Source organism: Schistocerca nitens, chromosome 3 (genome assembly GCF_023898315.1).
Source record: "Schistocerca nitens isolate TAMUIC-IGC-003100 chromosome 3, iqSchNite1.1, whole genome shotgun sequence".
NCBI classification, from domain to species: domain Eukaryota; kingdom Metazoa; phylum Arthropoda; class Insecta; order Orthoptera; family Acrididae; genus Schistocerca; species Schistocerca nitens.
Window position 1 is genome coordinate 953695834 of NC_064616.1, and position 19919 is coordinate 953715752.

At 41.2% G+C, this 19919-nt stretch overlaps 1 protein-coding gene and 1 pseudogene across 1 annotated transcript in view; one reads left to right on the plus strand and one right to left on the minus strand.

Annotated features, from left to right (window-relative positions):
• LOC126249028 (uncharacterized) overlaps window positions 1-19919 on the minus strand; it is a 1135715-nt gene that overhangs the window by 1048712 nt on the left and 67084 nt on the right. The gene's annotated exons all lie outside the window — the stretch shown is intronic.
• Window positions 10913-11030, plus strand: LOC126250398 (5S ribosomal RNA; annotated as a pseudogene).

Below are 19919 nucleotides of genomic sequence, written 5' to 3' on the forward strand. Positions count from 1 at the left end.
TCCGACCTGTGAACATGCCACATATAACTGACCATGTGAAAAACATGGATATTCCAGATTGAAATCACAAACTTTCGAGGACTGGCCTTGTGATTTGTTAATGTTCATGGTGAATGCAAGACGGATCGGAAATTGAAGTCTTTTAAATTCAAACGGCATATCGGTTGGGATGATCGGGATCCTCGGAATGAGAACTTCCTCACCTTCGAATTTTCCTTTGAGTATCGTCGCGTAAGTAACATTGTTCATTAATTTACGTACCACCAAACGCGTACCATTGCACAGTTTTGGTTGGTTTATGTTTCGAAGCATGATTACTGACGTTTAGCTGACTTTTGCGTTTTGTTATTCCATGCCAGATGCGTTTTTGTTATACCACGTTTCACAGCGGTCGAACGAGATAAAAAGTGTGCTATGCCCGTCTCCTGTTTCTAAGCTACCTCTCCACCAATTTTCAGCCAAAACGGTTCAGCCGTTCTTGAGTTATAAATAATGTAACTAACACGACTTTCTTTTATATATATAGATATAAACTAAGACATAGACGAATAAATATATTTATAAGCATGCTGCTACGGTTTTTTTTCACGTAATTGTGGAGTACTTACGGCCTTACACGATCAATAGTAATCGGCGAACTTTCACTCATGTACTAATCACGTTACCTGCCTGTAATTCATACCAATTTAGGTTTACACTAATAGCTTTCTAGAGACATGTCGATCTACGAAATCGGATGAACGTTTAGATTTTGGAAATTCGTTGCTGGGTGTTATTTGTGTAATTTACAGTCAGATACTAAACTTTAAACTAATAATGATATTGAAAATATGATTACACCATCAGAAGCGTTATGCAAATAATGGTAATGTACATATTTATTTTTAAGGTATCATGATTCCTCTGGCTATTATTACTTTCTAAATGAACTGTGAAACGTCTGCTATTATGGTTTCACAAAGTCCGCCATTTCTTGCACTCCCGGCGTACAAATCTCCTTCATCGACACAAAACGCAGTCCTCGACACAGCGTCAACATGGAATTCCCAGCAACGCGGTCGGACTGGACCACACCCTGTGGCTACCTATCTTGCTCCGGCTAATGTTCGGCACCACGAGGTTGCTGATGAGCCCTGGTTTACTGAGCAGCCTATGCAGCTACGCCAATTCGGAACTTAGAATATTTTAGGGCGCCACAACTCGCCCATTACCTCACAGTAGCCATACACGAAGGTTCCAGATGTATATATATTAACAAAACGAATAGTAGTAAGTGTCAACAAAACTCACCTGAGCCATATCCGCTTTACTGATAAGTCTTTACTGATTACCTGAGACGCAAATAAACATCAAAAACTAATTCAGTATTGATATTAGATATGAGAATCGATTTTAATTGTAGTAGAAAAAAATTATAACCAATACACTGCAAAGAAAGATGAACAAAATAACAGTGAAATCGCATAACCACTTGTTCGCTATAGTACTTAGGGCAGCTGAAGAACATTATTGGCTGGGAGAAGCTGCAACTTAGCTGGAGGCTCAATAACAAACAATGAGAAATTAGTCGCCAGAAAGCAACAAAGGGCGAGTACATGACCTTAGACTTAAATACGCGTCATGTGATCAAAAGGGGTTCGGTCATTCATCGTTTCTTTGAGCCCTTTTTGACGCATGGATTATGCATGACGCGCCTTAATTTGGCAGAGACAAAACAGAGAAATTAATAAATGAATGGACTCAGAATATTAAGGTAAGAATATTAAGAATGTGGTCCTGTTGGTTAATAATGGCGACCACAACCAAAGGATTACTCTTGATTATTCGTTTAGTGAGATCACACACAAACCTTTTCTGAATGATGCCCTTACATAGGTTGTTACTGAACACAAAATAGATACAATAAACCAAAAACTATTAATGCAGCAGTGCAAGTAGGTCATTCGTAGGTAGTTACGAATTTAAACTGTAGGCATGGAGCCATGCTTCAAAGTACTTAAAATGCAACAAAAATCTTAAAGTCCAATAGGTGCGTACAACTGTTTATCCAATAACAACCGCACCTTGTTGAAATGTTAATCACTGTTAGCCGCCGGAGTGGCCGAGCGGGTCTAGGCGCTGCAGTCTGGAACCGCGCGACAGCAACGGTCGCAGGTTCGAACCCTGCCTCGAGCATGGATGTGTGTGATGTCTTAGGTTAATTAGGTTTAAGTAGTTCTACGTTCTAGGGGACTAATGACCTCAGATGTCAAGTCCCATAGTGCTCAGAGCCATTTGAGCCACTGTTAACCCGACTATGAGTCTATTCCAACCAGTACTCAAAGTCTCAAAATATTTCGAAGTCCTGAACTGGCTACTTAAATACTTGATTATGTGAGCTATTGCGTGACTCAGTGCACCAACTTACAACTTGACTACCATTCTTAAGATCTTACATATTATGACATTTATACATTTCAAACATATTTAACATATACTTGTTTGATTGGGACTCAGATATTACATTATTCAATTTTAATCATAGTTAAATTCAATTTCATACACCACAAACGAAACTGCAGAAACGCAGTCAACTTGACTACTATATTCACCTTGGTGCCGAAGTCCTACGTTACCCAAACGACAATTTTACATACATTACGTTACTAAAATTTCATTAAATAAATGTATGGGTAATTAGGTAATGGAATAATCCTCTGTTTCCTACGATAACTGTTTCTGTACATGAACTAGTCAATAAATAATTTATTGCTATTTATATATTTATTTAACAATAATACAAGTATGTTCGCCCCTTAGATAACATCAAGATCTAGCTATCTGTGTTTGATAAGCATATAGTACTTGTCCGTATCATTTGTTACAGGTCTTACAAGAAAAATTAGAGTAAATGTTAACAACTTCGTTAATAATGACTTTATACACACGATAATGATTTTAGTGTGATTGTCTCGGGCTTGTAAGTTTCACAGTGTCTTTCTTAAGCATGAGGCAACAACTTCTCCTTCAACACCCTGGGGTTTTGTAATAGGTTCACAAAGGACGGCTAGTCAGATGACGACTACTAACTTGGAGAAGAAAATTTTTCTTCATTCCAAAAGATATGGAAACACGACAAATTAACAGAGGAGGCCGGCCGTGGTGTCCGAGCGGTTCTAGGCGCTTCAGTCCGGAACCGCCCTGCTGCTACGTTCGCAGATTCGAATCCTGCCTCGGGCATGGATGTGTGTGATGTCCTTAGGTTAGTAATGTTTAAGTAGTTCTAAGTCTAAGGGACTGATGACCTCAGATGTTACGTCTCATAGTGATTAGAGCCCCAACACATGGGACAAATACGATTAAAAACATCCAGAGAACATGTAGCTTAAGTACACAGTGCACACAGAGGTTTGGAGATCTTGTATTAGCCGTGGATGTCATAAGACGTTGACGTCGTTAGGAGCAAGTTGCAATTAACTTCATTCATCTAGGATGAAGCATTGAGTAAATAGCCGTTATTTCACATCCATCAGAAAATACTCGGATGATTACCTCGCTCATAGTACCCAGGACTTAACTTTTTAAAACTTTTTAAACTTAAGAAACTTTTAACACTCTATAGGTAATGGTTTAAAAATTTTTGTTTTGGTATAGTTCCGCACTTAGGACGATCTAGTTTCAAACAACGCCCAGCCATTGAAATTTAAGTTTTCTTTGGTTTCCCTAGGGCGACTAACACGAGGACCGGGATGGATTCTCTGAAAAATTCCACAGACCGATTTCGTCATGCGTCCGTTTGCAGTACAAGTTTTCGCTCCGAATTTGATAATGCCGTCGTCCAAGGGATATTAATCGCTATTCTTTCTTCCTTTATTCTCGTTCTATTTCCTTTCCATTATTTATCCAACGTCACGAAATTGACTCTCGGCAGGTGTATTGTCAGACGTTGTCCGTCATTCAATAACATGCTAATAAATGTGACGTTTTTCAGACAGTATTGCAGTTTGCATGAAAATACCGTTCTAGAATATTGTCCTTATAACTAACCCAAGCTCAAATGTTCGGCCACTGCCTTGAAGATTTACACTGTAGATATCTTGATATTTACTCCCCATATGCATTAAATGATCACTTAGATGTGCTTCAGAACTGTTTCACAGTCTTCTTGTACCCTGTTGGTTAGCATAAGCTTCTTTTCTCAGAACGTATGACTAAAATATCTACGGAAAATCTGAGCTGCGTGTGCTTATGGTAAAAAAGCTTATAACATGCATATATATACATATATGTAAGGTTTGTTTACAGATAATGCAAGTTACGAGTTGTGAGGGATACCAGGTGAATTAGACGGAGAAACGCACAGTTTACTGTTGAACACATGACTCGGTCCTACAAATCATACTCGTATCCTCTCTCATGAAAAAATACGCACAACATTAAATATTAATTAGCGACAGTGCATTTTACTTCATTCACATAGATACTGAACTGCCTGTGACAGGCATGAAATGCAGAATATCGTATAATTATCCCTAGAGCTTGATTACGTGTTGGTACTTAACTGAGTAACCGAAATAACTGTAAGTTATTAACATTCTACAGCGCATCGGGACCTATGATAGCGATTGAAGTTGCAACATTTGGATATTATGATGATGGACAATATAACTCATCCAGGGGAACTGCTTGATAGATATGTATAGAATAACAGGCAATGGTATGAATAAGAAACAAATACTTTGTTAAAAGAGATCGATCTCTTCTTATCGCCGATCTTAAACTAATTTATTGAAGTTCAGAAATATTGCTTGAGAAACGTAAGACAAAGATACGCGGTAAGAAATTCGTCATTTAGCACTGCGCGAAATGGAGCTATTTTACATATTCTCTACACTATATCAGTTTGACATTAACATGCTCTATTTAGTACAATATCAGTCACATTTCATTCGAAGTTCTCCTGTTTATTTGTCTGTTAGGCTACGCTGCTTTCTTTTCAGCTTATGCTTCAGAAAACCTTGTTTTAAAGCATTTTGTAAAATGCATGGTCGTTTAAGCCATACACCAACAGATGCACGAGATAAGGTGCGATAAATTAAAGCATATCTGCTTCTTTAGTGTGTGTGTGTGTGTGTGTGTGTGTGTGTGTGTGGTCCCGCTCACAAGCGCGCAAATACTGTGAGCTAGTCCGCTGGCCTCTGTTGACTTCCCTAATCTGGATTGTCGACGTTCAGTTTCTGTATAAATTGCGGATTATTCCCCCATCCGTTTGGAGGGTCTCATCTCTGGTATTATATCCTTTTTCACTTGGTATTCAGGAATAGCGACTCTCTAGAAACAATGCCAATTAGAGCTTTGTATTTTAAACGCTTGTCAAAAGTCGTGAAATGGATGATACATTTGTGTGTTAAAAAATTTGGCGTTTTACTTGATATAATAATCAACCTTTTACGTTGCCCATCATGTTTAACAAGACTACACAGAAGCCTTTTTTACGAACTCGTTGTCAGGCTTAATTAATTTGCATACATTTTTGTTCCATTGTAAAACAGGTAATAAAACTAAATATCTAGAAGAGGCAAGCTGGTTATAGGCTTCTTTGACGGGGAAAGGAATGTGACAGTAATGCTGAAACACCGTAACTCACAGGAATCGAATCAGTACTCCATATTTATCACGCAAAGCTCCTTAGAAAATTTGTAGAACCGGCTTTCAAGACTGAATAAACCATTTTTATTCAATCGGCTACGTGTCAATGCTGCAGAGGTCTCACAAATAAGATTTAGCTAACGACATAGAGAATACAGAAGTACAAGCAATTATCCTTCATATGTTCCCTCTCAGTACGAGGTACAATGAAGACTACCCTCGGTCATTCACTTTGTATTAATTCCAGAGTATAGATGTATAACCAAAATTTAACTGATATTTATTAAGGAACGGCTATGTCTTGTTTCTCGCCGCCATAAGTTTCTTAAAATATTTACTGCTATTCATACTGCAGTATTCCTATAGGTGACTGTATCTAAATAATTCATTTACAAAAAAAAAAAAAATTGTATTGTCTGTCACGCGCTGAAAGACTTCACTTCTGTTCTTGAGATTGCTCCCCTCAGCAAATTGCAAATAAATTAATAATTGTTTGTGTAAGACTATATGTTCAACAATGCTGATAAACTGCCGAGATTTCAGCAGGAAAAGCATTATGAAAACAATAGTTTTTCTTTTTAATAAAAAAATCTCAAGCTAGATGTCTTACTTGTAGCTGCGACTGACAAAAGTAGGGACGGATATTGGATAAATATATACTTGATGTGCAGGGAAGGAGTCAAAGCCACAGCCTCAGTCCAAAATATTACTGACATCATACGCAAAAACAGAGTAACCGACATAATGTTTTCCAAAAGTAGTACCACTGATGCATGGACACATATGTTAACGGTTTTCACTTGGAATCCGCTTGACCCTCGTCACAGGTTCAACACGAAAAGCTCAGCTTCTACTGACAGCATTAAAATAGGATACGGTCGTTCTAAGACTGCTATAATTTAATTTTTATGCTGATGAGCGCACTCGCGCGGGCGTACACACACACACACACACGCACACACTACTTTCCTCCGCTGTCTGATTAAGTAGTTCTGGAAGTGTACATTTCACAGAAATGGGTATACTTAGAGAAAATGCTCATTAACGCTCTGCTGCAAGGTTGTTCTGTAACTATTGTTCCAGTATTATGAACAATGAGCCGTGCGCACACATTATGATATTTTTTGAGTCCTAGCAAATTTTTCTGTTAGAAAGGTCACAGTTTGTGGTAACTAACGCAAAGTTATCAAGTAAAGCGGAGATCATATACGTCTTACCCCACGGAAGTGTTATAGGTCCTCTGCTGTTCCTAATCAATACAAACGATTTAGGAGGCAATCTGTTGGACCCTCTTGGATTTTTAGCAGATGATGCTGTCATCTACAGTCTCTTAACCTCATAAGATGATGAAAACCAATAGCTAAGTGATTGAAACGCGATATCTAAATATGATATTGGAGTGCCTGTGTTGTTCTAAAGTACAATGCAGTATTCCTTCGGATATGCATGCATGGACTTTTTCCTGCATGAGCTGCATAATGGAACCACGACGAAGAAAATTTGTGGCGAACAAGGACTCGAACCCAGATTTCCCGCCTACCGCGCACGGCCGCCTTACCATTAGACTATCCGAGCACGACTCACGACCAGATCCAAACCACCGTGTGTCGTCAGCCTCAACCTGTACTCGTACACCTATTACGTATAGACATTATAATTGAAAGTCACTTCACCGGTGTCGTTGGATAAGTGCGATATTTCAGTGCCTGTGTTGCCACAAAGTACGATGCAATATTCATTCGGAAATGCACGCACACACGCACGTATACACACACACACACACACACACACACACACACACACACACACACGCACACACACACACACACACACACACACACACACACACACACGCACGCATGCGCATGCATGCGATCTCACGCAGACCTACATGCACACACACAGATTCACCTGGCATTAGGACCTTGACGATACTGCCAACATTCTACTGAATTCTTCGACTTCGCTCCTTCATCTGTATGTAAAAGCTGCTCAAAACAATGAAAGATATATTCAGCTAAAAAAATGTAAAACGAATAGAATTGTGCATCGCACATCACGGGAATAGGATTTTACAGTAAAAATAATGATAGCGTAGTTAAAGGTGGAGTGAACATAGGAATTATTACGTTACTACAAGGCACTGTTTGTTACACGCTGATTATGGGACTCTAAGGGCATAGCATACTGACAACAGTTTGCTGTTCAAAAAAATGTTCAAATGTGTGTGAAATCTTATGGGACTTAACTGCTAAGGTCATCAGTCCCTAAGCTTACACACTACTTAACCTAAATTATACTATGGACAAACACACACACCCATGCCCGAGGGAGGACTCGAACCTCGGCCGCGACTAGCCGCACAGTCTATGACTGCAGCGCCTAAGACCGCTCGGCTAATCCCGCGAGGCGGTGAGTTTGCTGTACAATGACTGTTCTTTATTATAAAATAATGTTTATTTTTTACCATTCCTTACGCTATGTTACCCAAATATTCCCTCGCTGTGTAGTGCACTTTAACTGCGTTTTTAAATATTAAGATCTTAGCTGTCTCTTTCGTGTTCTTGAGCAATCTATTGTACAATTTTCCTCCCTTTTAGAAAATGCTTTTGTGCATTATTTATTTGTTTACTCTTGGCCAGCGTAAATTTAGTGGGACTCTTGTACCATAATCATGAAAGCTGATGTTTGTGATATAATTGCTGATGCTCTCTCGATGTGAATACGAAAAGGGAAAGTTTAATCACACGGTGCAGTTAGAATTCCCAGCCATTTAGACAGATTCTTACAGACAGCTCGGTTACTGCTTTTCGTTATTATTTTAATAATCCTTTTCTGTAGTTTATATACCATGACCATGTATATACCCTGAAAAATAATGCGTAGTTAAAGATGGAGTGAACATAGGAATTATTATGTAATTGCAAGGCATTGCCTGTTACACACTGATGACGAGACTCTTAAAGGCATAGCATACTGATGACATTTTCTTTGCTTGTGTACTCGTGTGTTGATTCCACTACAGGTAGCAGCCAATACTAAGTCATAAGAATTTAGTGCTTGTCTTAGAGTCCATAAAGTTTTTGTCCACATTTAACTTTAAAGAATTATATTCCCCTCTTAAGCGGAAATACATGCTGGCTGTAATCTGTACAGTGTTGCTTTGTTGCTTGATAACCTATTATGAATGCGTTTAAGTGTTACATTTTCCTCCTCTACTAGGAGTTCTTGTGTTTTTGTGATTGAAATTATGCTGTCGTTACTAAAACTGAAATTTTTCCCATGTCTGATACTGACAGGAAAATCATTGATGTGTATCAAAAGCGACATTGGTTCTAAAATGCTGCCCTGAGGGGCCTCTATGTTCATATATTCGCAATATTTGACTGTTCCGCTGTTTCTTGGTGGAATGTTTTATATATTATGAGTGAAAAAAATACACAACAAAGAAGTAATATTCTACAATATTTATCATTTTACAAACCGGTTTTCGGCTGTTTCACCATAGTCAACTGCAAAGATAATTACGCATGGCAGTGAAATTTTTGTAGGAGCAAAGATTTTAAACTAATGCGTGTACAGAGTATCTCAGATGGTTTCCAAAGCTGAAAATTGTTAATGTTTGATAATGGAGTAAAGCAAGAGGAATTTTATCCGTAAAAATGCCTTCTAAATGTATTTCATTAAGATACTATATATGACACATTAAATGATGAACTATGTGTCATATATCCAGGCAAATCTCCTAAACATCCCGTTTTCACTGAAACTATTGTTGTTTTTTCTCCTACACAAGACATCAAGAAGTGTCATCTTTGGAAAGCAACTGAGATACCGTGTAGGTTCACTAGTTAAAAATACTTGAGCCCACAAAAATTAAACAGGTACACATGTTTTCTTGTTACCTGACGATGACAACTGACGAAAACCGGTTTGCAAAATAATAAATATCGTAGAATATTACAGCAGTGTCGTTTATTAATTCAGTCTCAATATTCTTGGGATATGCAAAATGTTTCACTAAAATCTTACTTTATTTGATGCCAGCTCTATCTCTACCGTCATTATCCTGTTTTCAGATATAATCGTAACTAATCATTCGCAATTTCTCTTATTCCCATTTTTTCCGTTTTTTTTTTTTTTAGAATTTTAGTATCAACAGTATCAAAATCCTGTGACTGATCTAAAATAATACCTGTGACACATTCATCCTCGCCTAGTTCGTTAAGTATCAGATTTGTAAATTTTATTGAAGTGACACAGATCAAGTAAGATAGGCCCGGGGCCGCAAGCTAGCCACTTACGTTAATCCACTGACTCAGCATCCCCATCCAAGCGAGTCAGCGACCACGGAGGGGTGCTGGGGCAACAGTCAGCGTTCGAGACGTTTCTGAGGTGCTAGATATGCCGCGTACGCAACACGTGAGGAACGAGGCAGCCTTGCCGTGTATGATAGTTAGCGACAGGCCAGGCTGATAATCGGTCCGCTGTGTGTTGGTTCAGCTGAGAGTTCGCCAACGTTCTTCAGCCATTTAGATGGGACCATAGGCCGAATGGTCCAGCCGCAGCCTGGATGGGCCAAGTGTCGAAGTAAGGTCTTCCCACCCCCGAGCCACTGGACTTCGCTAACAGGAGCCTCCGTTCTCCAGCCACTGGTTCTTGGTTTGACCCTGGGAAACGCTGCCGACCACCGCAGTACCTGAATGTCGGCCTGCTCCGCTCACAGTTACGAGACATGAGGCGCCATCATCTGACACAAGTGATCCGAGGCAGCTTGCAGTGCGCTGCTAAGCGAGCTCGCTGCGGAGCCGCGTTGACGAGAGGTGCTGACACCGGCGCGTCTACGCCAACTCGCGGCGGCCTCAGATTCATCGCTCGCCGCCTGATGTCCGCCTCTTGTGCGGAGCATTTCCTACGCTTTACTAACAAGAAAGTCAGTAAATTGTGTCGCCAACCACAGGCTGCCTAGACTGTCTCACCTCTCTCCATCTACACCAGAGAACTACTCGCCCAGACCAAGTTAGGCCCCGACACTTCTCTAATTCATTCTGTACTTCTAATTCCCCAGAAACTGAACTGCACCTCATTGAGGAGGCTACATTTATTCAAGTTAGTAGTTGAGTACGTTGTGTTTTCTGGGTATGTACACATTAAAATCATCTGTTATTCGTTCTCCTCCTTCCCAAGCTACCGAACAGCAGGGATGTAGCTTGTTACGTTTCACCCGCTGTTCCAAATAGTCCCAAACATTCTATGGGATTAGCACCAAGTCATTTACAGGGACGCCAACGGCCTTGCCACAGTGGTAACACCGGTTCCCGTCAGATCACCGAAGTTAAGCGCTGTCGGACTGGGCTAGCACTTGGATGGGTGACCATCCGGTCTGTCGAATGCTGCTGGCAAGCGGGGTCCACTCAGCCCTTCTGAGGCAAACTGAGGAGCTACTTCATTGAGAAGTAGCGGCTTCGGTCTCGGAAACTGACATACGGCCGGGAGAGTGGTGTGCTGACCACATGCCCCTCCATATCCGCATCCAGTGACGTCTGTGGGCTCAGGATGACACGGCGGCCGGACGGTACCGTTGGGCCTTCATGGCCTGTTCGGAAGGAGTTTCGTTTCTTTTTCTATATTTAGCGGGACAGTCAAGGTGCGACAGGTTGTCTAAGTTTTCGACAAACCATAAACGTAGGCGTGCAGATGTTTGAAAACGGTTGTTGTGGTCTTGGAAGCCGAGAGTTTCCACAACATACGACATAAAGATATTGTATACACTGACGAGGCCAAATATTATGACCAACTGGTTAATAGCTTGTTCGTCCGTCTTTGGAACGAAATACATCACTGACTCTGCGTACCAAGAATCCCACACATTTTGTTGATAGATTTGTGGAGGTATATGGCGTTAGATGTCTTCGCACGGGTCATGTAATTTGTGTAAATAAAGGGGCGCTGATTTGCGTATGGGGTGATGGCGCCAGACAGCGACTCAGATGAGTTCCATACGACTTAAGTCCGGCGAATTTGGTTGCCGAGGCCTGAGCATGAGTACGCTATAAAGCTCTTCAAACCACTGTATCACGACTCTGGCTCCAAAACACGGACATTTACACTGCTGAAAGATGACATCGCCGCCGGGGAAGACATCAAGCATGAAGGGACACAAGGGATTCGCAGCTATCAGCGTGTCTTCGATTACTACCACAATTCCCATGCAAGTGCTGGAGAATGTCTCCCATAGCAAAATACTGCTCCCACCAGCCTGCGTCCATGGTGCACTGTACATTTCGAGTCGTTTGTGGAGACGACCATCGACCTAATGTACCAAAAATGTGATTCATCCAAAGGGCCAACAGGATTTCATTAATCGACGGTCGAATCCCGATGGTCCGGTGCCCACTCCAAACGTAGCTGACGATGTCGTTGAGTCAACCTGTGAAGATGTAGATGTGGTCTGCTGCAGAGCTCCATGTTCAGCTACGTACGACGAACTATGTGCTTTGAAACACTTGCACATGCATCACCATTATGCTCTTTCAGTAGAGGTGCCACAGATCACCATCTCTCCTACCTTATGGAGCACACAAGCCTCCGAACCCCACATTCTGTGAGTGTCTTCGACGGCTAACTGAGGCGTCGCAGCTAAGGCGCGATCGCCAATTTGTCTATTAAAGCTTTCTTGTATGAATTTATGTGGGCTCCAGTGTAAGCAGTCAGAATCTTCTACGATGTGCAACGGGTCAGCTGTGTCCTGCAGACGTGCGTCATGACCATATGGCGTGACTGCAGCGTGTGAAAGTAGCGGAGAGGCGCTTACAGAGTAGTTACATTCTCTGGAACTATAAAAATTAATAACTGATCTAGAAATAGCCTGACTAACTTCATGTTAGGTACATAATCTTCTGTTGTGTAAAGAAACAATCTGTCAAAATCTGAAGTCATTAACTGTCATAATTTGGAAGTTACAGAAAAAAGTCACTAAAAACGTAATTATCCGACACTTAAAAAACTAAATCATATATATATATATATATATATATATATATATATATATATATATGTGTGTGTGTGTGTGTGTGTGTGTGTTAATAGTTCACCAACTGTGACTATTTGAAAAGATATGATAACGCCTTCAGTGTTTAGATTCAAATTTGGAAAGTTCTCATTTTAGAAAACCTGTCTTAATGTTGCTGTAGTAAGAACTTTAGGAATTTCAAGTAGATATTTATGTTTTGTGTTAGGGTGAGTGTGAAAGAGAGTTCTTGTGTGAGTGTATGTGGGACATTCGCCAATATTAAATTTTCTGTTTGTAATTCTCTATAGGAACTTGCAAGTGTTCGAGCTTTGTACCGTGGGAACGAATCCACCAGTGGTTCCCCTACTAGTGGATGACGGATTTCCAAGCATGTTTGAATATGTAAGAGACAGCCAGAACGTTCGCGACTATATAGCTAAATTCCAGACGTAAAGTACAGCTTAAAGTTTATTTCATTTTATTTGTTTAACAAGAGAGTTTTGAGTTGCTTATTTTAATGGTGTCAATGAGCTGAGAGCAGTGGTTGGTTCTTTCTAGATTTTGGCGCGAGCCGTGCCCTGAAAGTCAGTTCTGATTGGCCGTAATTCTGTGCAGCCAATAAGAAGTGAGACGGTTTGCCACCTAACGCAGGAGATAGAGGTGCTTGTAGAGGCAAAGAGAAGAAGGGAGCGATGGACTAGCTTTCGAAGGAGCCAGTCACGCTGAAAGTGTCAGAACGCATTATGTGTAAAATGAAGTGATACTGTGACTTCCGCGTTTCGGTACAGTGAAAAAGGCAGCTGGTATTTTCCGTTAACTATTTGTGAAACTTTAAGAGTCGAGAGATATTTTGTTCTGGAGAAAAACGCGTGTGTAAACTTTTAACTAAAAGCGTCCACTGAATGCCGACTGCAAAAGCAAATAGCTGTTTATCGACTGTGTTACTCTCGTAAATGATTTCGTAATTGAATAGGAAAAGTTCTGGCTGTTTGAGTGTGACGAGGACTGTGAACAGGAACTTTAATGATCTGAACACATGTGGGCTGATGACCTTGCTTAATAGCAATAAAAAAAGAAAATCCTAATGCAAAGTTTAAAAGGACCTTTGAACTTAGAAATTTGAACAGCAACCCATTTCCTATTTATTCTTTAGAGTTCACAAAACTATTTTCAGCTTTTTGTACTTATAGCGCCCTCCGACGTGTAGTTATGAAATCTCAGTTTCTTCAACACTGCTTTTCTGAGATCTCTTAAGTGGCTGCAGTCAGGAGTTACGTGTGCAGATCTGCAGCAGTATCGAGGTAGGTGGACAAATTATGTTGCAGAACCCCCGTCGATGTGCGAAAGAGCGCGTTACGTCGCACAATCATATAGCGCCTGGTGGTAGTTTCACTGTAATTATATGTTTTTCCGTAGATGCTCACGACAGAAACGAGTGAACATTCGGCCAGCTTCTCCGTTTCGAGATACTCGTCCGCAGGCTCTGCGTAATAATAATGGGCCCTTTGTCAAAGTCACTTATCTCAATGGAATTCCCGATTCGCCGCCCGTATCTTCACTAGCGTGATCCCCGTCCTTGTCTGCTCCGCTTACATACTTTTTTTACCTCGTCAAGTGCCCGTAACGCCACCAGGCAGCATCGTATATCACGGTAGGCAGTGATCATAATGTTTTGGCCGATCAGTGTAGAAGATAGGATGACACTTGGTTACACGGAATGATGAACCTACAAATCCTATTCATGTTCACGGTAATATGAGTGTATGGTCCCAGGAAACGGTACCATGCATTCCATATAATCATCACGAAACCATCTACGGTCTTACCTACACCCTCCACACTCTGGGGGTTAAATGTCTAACGGGGTCGTCGGCGCACTGGATCATTTGAAAAGAGACCAGGTTGCGTCTACTCGGACCACAATGAACGCCTCCACTCACCTACTTTCCAGTTTCCGTGCTGTTTGGCTCTATGAATACGTGCACCAAAAGATGGTCTTTTGCTAGTTACCCGACGAAAAATGTCCTTTTTATGCAATTCGATTCGCAATGTTATGTAAATTCGTGGAGGTGGACCTTTACTCACAGACTGCGTGACTTTCATCTCACATCGCTGGTGGTTATGGTTTATGTACCACATCTGTTCGTACAACATTTTACATCGCAGCGAGTGGTACACCATTCCCCGTACACAAGTTCAAAAGTCCGTGGAGATACACCAACATATCGGACAACTCCATTCACAATGTGGTCATGGACAAGACTAAATAGGTTATTGCTTGTCTTCCATTCTTTCAAGTCAATACGCCGACGCATCTTACTGCGCTGATTCCGTACTACCGACTGGCATACACACACCACTTCACTGCCGTGAAGTTTATCGGCGGTGGAGAGTTCAAATGGTTCAAATGGCTCTGAGCACTATGGGACTTAACATCTGAGGTCATCAGTCCCCTAGAACTTAGAACTACTTAAACCTAACTAAGAACCGCTCTGCCACACCGGCCGGCGGGTGGAGAGTCACATAACCGTATGGTACCAATTCTACGCCATCTATAGCGCTCCATAAAGACCATTGTTCTGTTTTCAGAGTATGACCACTACTTAGTCCTGTGAATTTCTGACGCTTAGTTGTCCGTGTGTACAGGTCGTAGCAATAATGTTTTATTTCCAAATATATTGAATCACTAGGTTTCCTGTGTTACATTCGAAATTATACACTCAATAAAATCATGATATATGTACTTAATGGATGTTTACTTAATTAATGTAGAAGTAAGTATTGATGATGAAATTTAAAATTTCTAAGCAAGTAATGTGAATGTACAAAATATTTAGTGTTTATACGTCCACAGCCGAAGCAAGTAGATATACTACATTTCTTGATTTTTAGACGCTTTATGCTGTAAAATATCTTCAGTGGATGAAGAAAACCCACGTTTTAGGCACAGTTGCAGTGGTCTACCTGAGGCGTATTTGCTGTGCTAGACCTAGCGCATAGGCACTGCAACCGTGCCCGAAATATTGCTTTTATTCATGCAGTGACAGGTATTTTTCTTTTATGTTCAAACAGCTAGCCCAACAGTGCCTGTGAGAGTATGATACATGGTCTCCCTGAATGTCAGAGTGATTTTAATTAAAGTTTCACTACTTGAGCCAGTTTAGACGGAAGTCTACTTACCGTGTGGGTACCCAACTTCATAGGAATGGGGTCTACACAGTGCGCTGCAGGATCTGCATTGTTATTAGTGTTGGCGTCATGACCAGCCGACGGAGGGTTGAAACACAGGTATCAGTGTTCACTGCAGTTGCAGACAGTCAACATGGATCTGGACAGTGTAAGCAGGCCTTCACTCGTAAAGCTGGTTGAACCAAACGACAGCAATAGTGCTGCTGCTCTTTACTAGGATCGACGCATTTAATGAATACTGTAAGGTGTTCTTTTCTCACCGGGGTTGGTAGTTCGAATTAACAGGTGATTGGGGAACTGCTTCTGGGAGAGATCGAAGGCCAATGCGCCACAAGGTGTTGAAAAAATTACTATTGCCATGGCTGAAAACGCTGGACGTAATGTGTGATCTTCAAACAGTGCACAAATAATGTCATGAGAGTTGAACATTGTTTCGCGGAGCAGTCGAGAAATCTCCAGTGCGGATTCAGGCTGTCGTGCAAGTTTGTAACTTGGAAATTAAAAATGATACGCAATTAAAAAATGTTACCCTCCCACGCGAAAATTAGAATATGCTTCTTTCCGTGGTTTATTCGTCATTTTTCATCCGCATATCCTTGCAAATGTTTCCACGAAGTTTTATTACCTACAATCACTCGTGTTTCATGGCGGCCCTGTTATGTAGTGAAAGTTTAATTATAATCACCCGATAGTTCAACTGTAGATGTTGAAAAACATTGTTAAGATGAACAAAATTAGACGTTAAAGTGCCATTAATGTATAATCAAGATTGTACTCTGAGGATTTTCAATAACCTAAAAGTGTTCTAAGAGTGCTGCATATTTTGCAGTAAGTCGGGAAAGTTTTGAACATTTTCATAGGTTTATGATGTGAGAAACGTGTGAATTGTTGTTCTGTTATACTCGTAATTGGAAAGAGTAAGTTGTTTGTGGCATTTCATTTGTTTGATCATTTTTAAGGAATCCGTAGTTTTCAAGACAAATTGCGACACAATCTGTCTGAGTCTGTTGGCACTTACTGTGCACCTGGGTCGTTCCATTAAAACCTTATTCTAAGTACAAGGAAACTATCGGCGCCCGGTACAAAGACTGGTAGCTGAAACCTTGCGAAACATAATTTAAGGCAAAATGGGTCAAATGGCTCTGAACACTATGGGACTTAACATCTGACGTCCTCAGTCCCCTAGAACTTAGAACTACTTAAACCAAACTAACCTAAGGACATAACACTCATCCATGCCCGAGGCAGGATTCGAACCTGCGACCGTAGCGAACGCGCGGTTCCAGACTGAAGCGCCTAGAACCGCTCGGACACACCGGCCGGCTAATTTAAGGCAAAAAGATGCCATAATAACTGATACTTTCGGACTACATCATTATCAATAATTCTTTGTATTCAATCGTAGTAGAGAAATGTCTGGGAGTGTATATTTGGGACGATTTAATGTGGAATATCCCCAGATATTTAGTTTTAGGGTACGCATATACCGAAAGCAGCTGCATTGCAACCGTTCGAAATAACTTCATTTACGAAGGAGATCGCTTATGCCGTAAAATGAAAGTCTGGCCGAACCTGGAGTAGTGAATATCACTGTGGGATCATTACTAATTTCGATTAACAAAAGAGGTTGGAAAGATTCACAGAGGATCACAAGGATTGGTCATGCGATTTTGACAACATGAGAGAGTCACAGAAATGTTCTGTTTGCCCTGCCATGAGAAGCCTCAGTAAAGACCCTGTGTCACACGTAAGGCCTTCTTCTTAAACAGACTTTGCCCGTGCAACAAATCGTAGGTAGAGGAGATCCCCTGTCCTCGCAGCTACAAAGTGCGCAGCGGCTTGTGGAAAGTGTTTGCGCGTTTGGAAGTACATTTACCTTTGTGTTCCATTACCGGTGAGATGGCCTCTAGACACGGTGCGTGCGTTTCACTGTTGCGACATCTTAAGGCAAACACAACTATCGCATCGGCGATCAGTTCATTTTGTAGAGTACAGTTATCAGCACGACTCACTAACCGAATGAAGAGCCACGAAACGAAAGAATTTACAACGGGTGAGAAATTGGAGAGAGTTTCTTATTGGAAGACAGCGGCACGCGACGCTGTTGACGAAAGCTTATTACAGAAATGAGTGGAAATACGGGCGGCGGACGATTGGTGACAAGACGAGGCGGCGTTGTCACGGAGCGAGACAGCCGACATTAACAATACACGCGCCTGCCGGCTGCCCCCGGGGCCTAAGTGGCTAATGGGGAAACGCGCCGATATACGCCCCGAGGGCGTCGTGCGCGCGCCCGGGGGACTCCTCTGATAATGATCGCTACATCAACTGCTAGATTACTGACCCGGCCCCGACCCCATCTGATTACGATTCTAGGATAGTCCAGGCCGCAACAATTAAACACCGTCGCGACACAGCACTGCTATCTGGCTCCCTCCATTCGCGCTGCTAACTAGTTTTCGCACTGCAGTTAGCCACTGCGTTCAACTACAGTTACGATGATGTAATACTGAAAGCGCAGCCTTGCGCTAGATGCAGGCTCTAATCGTTAATACGTGTAGTTCTCTCGGCAAAGAAAAATTCAAACAATAATGTCGAACGGTGAAATTGTCTTCAGCTGTAAGTGCACTATCTTTAATAGTCGACATTATGAAATACTTGTCAATATTTTATCCTAAGTAGTTTATAACATTCTGTGTGTCCTAAATCTTGGCATTTCTCGAGTATAGTGTGAAAGTCGAGACATAATTCCAAATTTTAATGCACGCGATAATTATTTTCAATGAGCATCGGCTGTCATACTCCATAAATACCTAATATCTATTTTCCCAAAGCGCGCTTTTCTGATTATGCAGATGACAGCTGGAAACTATTGTGGTTTGAGTTCCATTATTGTTTAATGATGTCATTCATTTATCGAAATACTGCAATTCCACTATTATTTGCGAATATACCGGCCGCATTGGCGTCCTGGATCACGTTACAGTTGAATCCAGCACACTGGCGCGCGGTCGTTCCTGGCCTCGTTTTATGATCTTCTGTTGGAAATCTTATTTCAGTGAACTGGTAAACGGTTGATTGTGATATTAAAAGTAGAATAGTGATATTATTCTGTGACGACTAAAGTAATTTATAGACAAAAGTCTAAACTGAGCGAGGTGGCGCTGGATGTGCCATTCACATTTATGTTTTCCCTCATTATTCTAAATCGATTAATGCTAATGCTAGGATAGTTCCTTTGAAACGGCACGACCTATCTTCTTCCTTAATATGAGTTTATTCATTATCTCATGAACTCGTCTACTGTGGAACTTTCCCTGTATTTATACTTATCCCTGCAAAGCCCAGGAACCAAGCTGCTTGAACCGTACAAGAAACCTAAGGCGATCAAGTGGGTTTTTTCTATCGTAATACCATCCAGGTTATGCTAAACTGTTCCCTTACTATATTTACACAGAATGTCAAAGACTATGAGAGCGACTGATTGTACAGCGACGCTTAGTGGTTTGTCAGGCTCGCACTGATTTCCCAGTAAATGGGAAGCCAAGTCCGTGTATGTCTCAACTAGGGTCTCGTAAATTAGTCTTGTGACTTGACTCCAAAACAAGAAGTCCAATTTGCCCGAACTGTCGAGAACGGTGCAAAATACGTCATACGCTCACCATATTCACACAGTGCAGTTCAACTAAGTGAAGGAGGATATGTGCAGTAAATGATTTTAGAGAGTTGTGTTCCCCTTTAGTCTCCAGTAAAATTATGTCAACTAATGATTGACTGGAAGCCACAGACTGCCTAGCTCTTATCAAAATTACAAGAAACTTTCTTAATATTTAATACTGTCGGTGTTTCGGTTACTACATCTGCAATCAACAACGATCTGCCCTATAACTTCATATATAAGCCTGCCGCTAAAATTCTGCATTCTGCCATAGCATCGACTATAACTTTCAGCAGTGACACATATCGCAGAATGTACCCAATCATTCGTTTCGTTTTCTTATTAATTACACTGTTTCTTCTCCTATATTCGTTGCAGGATGTCTTCACTCGTGACACGACCAATACGTCTGATTAGTTGCTAGTAGTTAGT